The following is a 5,411-nucleotide window of genomic DNA, read 5'->3' on the forward strand; positions in this document are numbered from 1 at the left end:
TGGTGTCTTCATAGCAGACTGTTTGTTAATAATTTGAAATTCCTTCCTTAGTTGATTTTGACCAAAAAAGAGGCGTACGATACAAAAGGGACATTTAAACTTATTACTCGAAAAAAACCCACAAAAACTGACAAATCTATGAATAAAAAAGAAAAAAATACCAAATGACACACAACATTACCCAGACCAATAAAAATGTAGAATACAAAAGATTGAGTATTGCAAACCTATTATAAAATGTCATTTCATGTGCTACGGAAGGGTTAGCGGAAATACGATTATGTTTTGAAAACATTATTAATGAGAGTAATTAAAAGTACAGGTGGACAGAAAAAGATATGTTTTTATCAGTCAGATCGCAACCTTACACATTCATTAAAAGACCTCTTGAGGTCATCATCTATCGATTCTAAGTGACAAGTGTCTAAACAAACATTGTGTGTATAAGTTAAAGATAAAGAAACAGGCATCTATAAAATGTATCTGAACGCCAAAAAAAAAAACCCAAAACTATATCCAAACAATAGATGAGGCAAATGAACAGTTGGTGTTTTTTTTTTATCTCAATTATAAATCAATTCCTTATTAATCTTGTGTAGTGAACTTGTCAAACTAAGATTTAACAACAAAAAAGCACATTTTGTGCTCTATTAACTTTGAGGGTTTTCTTGCACTGTATTGTCGATTGTTAAAGGGATTTAATTTGTTCATCTATGTGGGTATTACCATTATGAAATAATGATTTTATTTTTACCGTTGCTTTAAGTTGTTTTCAGTTACTTCAGTTGTTTCCCGTGGATAATCTTAATTCAAATTTCGGCTACTGAATAATCAATTTTCTTAAATTTAATGATAAGAAATAATCACGTCTAATATAGGGAATATTTCACGATGTTTTTTATGTCTATATTTTATAACAAATCCGACAATAAATCGCGTTTTTGCATACCATGGTGGACACATTTCCGGTGTTTTCAATACCTCCGGAATGGTCATTTACCCTGTTTAAATTTAACACTCTGTTGGTGTGTGAATTTGTTTGAAGCAATCAACCAAACATTCAGATTGAATACTGACATACAATGTATTTGCTAACTCATTGCGAATGCATATAGACGATTGTTATTCAAAAGAAGAGATTACGATGTTCTAGATTATCTATAATGGTATATCGAAAGAAAAGAACAATTGGCAGTAAGAGCGTGAACAATTAAACGTTGATTCAAACATTTTGTGAAAAATAGTAATTGGGCAAAGGAAACACGACTCCGGGCCATTTTCAAAATGCAGTTTTGGCACAGCTGTCTATTTGACCTGAGGAAGAGCTTCATGCATACGTCTTGGTTTTAGCCATGAAACATTTGTTCCATTTGCGAATTTTCTTTATCATGTTTATATACCTCTGTAAACTGATCACAATATGATTAATTAACATAATTAAAAACAAAATATTAATTTTCCTGACCACCGCGTCCGGAAGTAGCCAAGAAAACATTATTATTTTTTCAGGGGTTGACAGGGTACACGTAATCGTTATAAATTTTAACTTCACGGATCTTACGTTAGCAAATTTAATAACAATGATGTGATACAATTGTTTGTTTTTGTTTTGACCTTTTATAGGGGTTTATATATCAAATCTTATTTCTGTGTACATAATTCTAAATCTACATAGTTGCGTTAGGTAATCCGTTTGGACGATTCCATCTACCATAATGTTTTAGGGTTTTTAACCTTCAGTGTCGAGTTGGTTTATAGTATAATGGCTTGTCTGCCAAAACAAATCATTTTTCTGATATATATTAACAGAATTCAAAACCAATTTAAATATAGTTAAAATATATATTTTATTCAACTGAGTAAATTGATCGGAATGTGAATGATAGATAGAACTTAAATGATTTCCTCCTATTTATTAGCTCACCTGGCCTAAAAGGCCATGTGAGCTTTTCTCATCACTTGGCGTCCGTCGTCGTCGTCGTCGTCGTCGACTGTCGTCGTTAACAATTTTTCAAACATCTTCTCCTCTGAAACTACTGAATGGATTTGAATGAAACTTAACATGATTGTTCCTTAGTATATCCTGCACAAAATGTGCGCTTCGATTTTTGATCCGTCAAAAAACATGGCCACCGTTACTTAAAATAGAACATAGGGGTCAAATGCAGTTTTTGGCTTATATCTCAAAAACGAAAGCATTAAGAGCAAATCTGACATGGAGTAAAAATGTTCATTAGGTCAATATCTGTCAGCCCTGAAATTTTCAGATGAATCAAACAAACCATTGTTGGGTTGCTGCCACTTAATTGGTAATTTTAAGGAAATTTTGCAGTTTTTGGTCATTATCTTGAATATTATAAAAGATAAAGATAAACTGTAAACAGCAAAAAGGATCAGCAAAGTAAGATCTACAAATAAGTTAATATGACCAAAATTGTCAATTGACCCCTTAAGGGGTTATTGTCCTTTAATGACAATTTTTCACAATTTGTTCATCATATTTGCTAACTTTAAAAAATCTTCTCCTCTGAAACTACTGAATGGATTTGGTTAAAACTTAGCATGGTTGTTCCTTAGATTATCCTGCACAAAGTGTGTGCTTTGATTTTTGATCCGTCAAAAAACATGGCCGCCGTTACTTAAAATAAAACATAGGGGTCAAATGCAGTTTTTGGCTTATATCTCAAAAACGAAAGCATTAAGAGCAAATCTGACATGGAGTAAAAATGTTCATTAGGTCAATATCTATCAGCCCTGAAATTTTCAGATGAATCAAACATCCAATTGTTGGGTTGCTGCCACTTAATTGGTAATTTTAAGGAAATTTTGCAGTTTTTGGTCATTATCTTGAATATTATTATAGATAAAGATAAACTGTAAACAGCAAATATGATCAGCAAAGTAAGATCTACAAATAAGTCAATTTGACCAAAATTGTCAATTGACCTCTTTAGGAGTTATTGCCCTTTAAAGACTTTTTTCACAATTTGTTCATCATGTTGACTTACTTTAAAAAATCTTCTCTTATGAAACTGCTGTATCAATTTCAGCCAAACTTAGGCTAAATGAGTTTCAGAGTTTCAGAGTATCTAGTATAAATTTTATATTTCATTTCCTTGTATGTCAAGAAACATAGCTCCTATGGCTAAAATAGAACATAGGAGAAAATGATTTTTTTTTGCTTTTGAAGAAAATAGGACGATTCAAAGAACATTTAAATAAATTGAAAAGCCAAAATAATCATTGATGAGAGATTAAACCAAAAAAATTCAGGTGAGCGATTCAGGCTCTTGAGAGCCTCTTGTTTGTATTGTAGTCCTGTAATATTATGTTGTCATTTCAATGTTATATTTAACATTGCCATTAAAGTGCGAGGTTTGGCATGCCACAAAACCAGGTTCAACCCACCATTTTTTCCTTTAAAAATGTCCTGTACCAAGTCAGGAATATGGCAATTGTTATATTATAGTTCGTTTCTGTGTGTGTTACAATTTAACGTTGCGTCGTTTTTTTTCTCTTATTTTTGAGTGTAAATTGACATTGCGATAAGACGTGTCACGGTACTTGTCTATCCCAAATTTATGTATTTGGTTTTGATGTTATATTTGTTATTCTCGTGGGATTTTGTCTGATGCTTGGTCCGTTTCTGTGTGTTACATTGTAGTGTTGTGTCGTTGTTCTCCTCTTATATTTATGCGTTTCCCTCAGTTTTAGTTTGTTACCCCGATTTTGTATTTTGTCCATGGATTTATGAGTTTGAACAGCGGTATACTACTGTTGCCTTTATCTAGTCATGACACTTGCGCGGGAATTTTTTCCATTGACATCGTAGTATAGTTTACTTTGGATTATTATAATCTTTAGATGTAATATAATATTATTTGTCTCTTCTTCTAAAGTACATATTTTTGACATCAGGTTTCATTGAATCACTGACATTAACCTTAATTTTAAGTAAAGAATTGACATCCACAAAAATTCAGTGTAGATAACTATTTTTCACAAGCGTCACGAGTAAATCACTAAGTTTCTCCGGCATTCAATTTGATTCACTGACACCAACCAGAATTCTAAGTAAATCAATAACATCCACAAGAATTCAGAGATCACGTATTCTTACAATCGTCACGAGTAAATCACTAACTTTCACTGGCATTCAGAGTGATTCATGGTCATAAACCAGAACTGAGTAATTCATTAACTTGCTTAACATCTACAAAAATGTCAGAGTTCATTAATTTTCAAAAGCCTCACGAGTAAATGAACTAACTTTCTCTGGCATTCAGAGAAAATCTCTGACATTATCCTGAACACTGAGTAAATCTTTAACATGTTAAACATCCACAAGAATTAAGAGATAATTAATTTTCACAATCGTCACGAGAAAATCTCCGGCATTCAGAGTGACTAACTGACATTAACAGAATTTTAAGTAAATCATTGACATCTATAAGAATTCAGAGTAACTTACTATTATAATCTAGCTTTCAAAGGGAATAATTAACTTTTATCGGCATGCCAATCTGCAGCATTTAGGGTAAATCATTAACATTCACCAACGTTCTGGGTAAATCATTAGCGTTCACATGATTCAGGGAACATCAAAAGTTTTCATTTTCATTCAGGGTAAATTGCAAATTTTCACCAGCATCCAAAGTGAATCACTTACATTTTCCAGAACTAAGTAGATTTACCACCATTAACTAGAATTAAGAAAAGATCACTAAGATTAAGCAGAACGAATACTTATTTAATATCATTCCATTGTTCAGAATAAATCACCAACATTCTCCATAATTCAAATAAAATCATGTATTTTTATCAGCATTAAACGTGAATTTCTCTAGCAGCAGAGTAAATGACTATCATTCATCAGTATTCTGAGCAAATTGTCATCATAAATATTTTCCACCTAAGTTCATTTGGAAGTTTTCTTCTTAAATACTGATATTTACAGTCGATTGCATTGATTGTGTAGATAAAGGTAATATTTTTGATTGCTTGCTTGCTAGCTAAACCGTGAAGTCATTATTAGGTAAGGTTAACTACCCTCACTTAGGAGTAGAATAATCCGACATATAACCAATCTATCTGTCTGTAGGACTAGCCTACTTAGAAAGGAGGGTAGTATACCTTACCTTATAATGACTTCACGGTTCAGCTAGCAAGCAATTTGACATTTGTTGTAGTTCGTATGATGTGTTTGAAATTTTAATTTTGCCATTTGTTAAGGGAATTTCATAACATTCAATAAATGAATGAATTAAAAAAATTTCTGTACCACTTTTGTATCAGTTAGACGTGGAGCAGTGACTTCATATTTTGTTTTTAACTTATAGATGATAGTTCAGCCAACGATATTACAACAACTGTTCAGCCATTACATTTAATATACAAGTACGTATTTCCGC

The sequence above is a fragment of the Mytilus edulis genome, chromosome 12 (genome assembly GCF_963676685.1).
Source record: "Mytilus edulis chromosome 12, xbMytEdul2.2, whole genome shotgun sequence".
NCBI classification, from domain to species: Eukaryota; Metazoa; Mollusca; class Bivalvia; order Mytilida; family Mytilidae; genus Mytilus; species Mytilus edulis.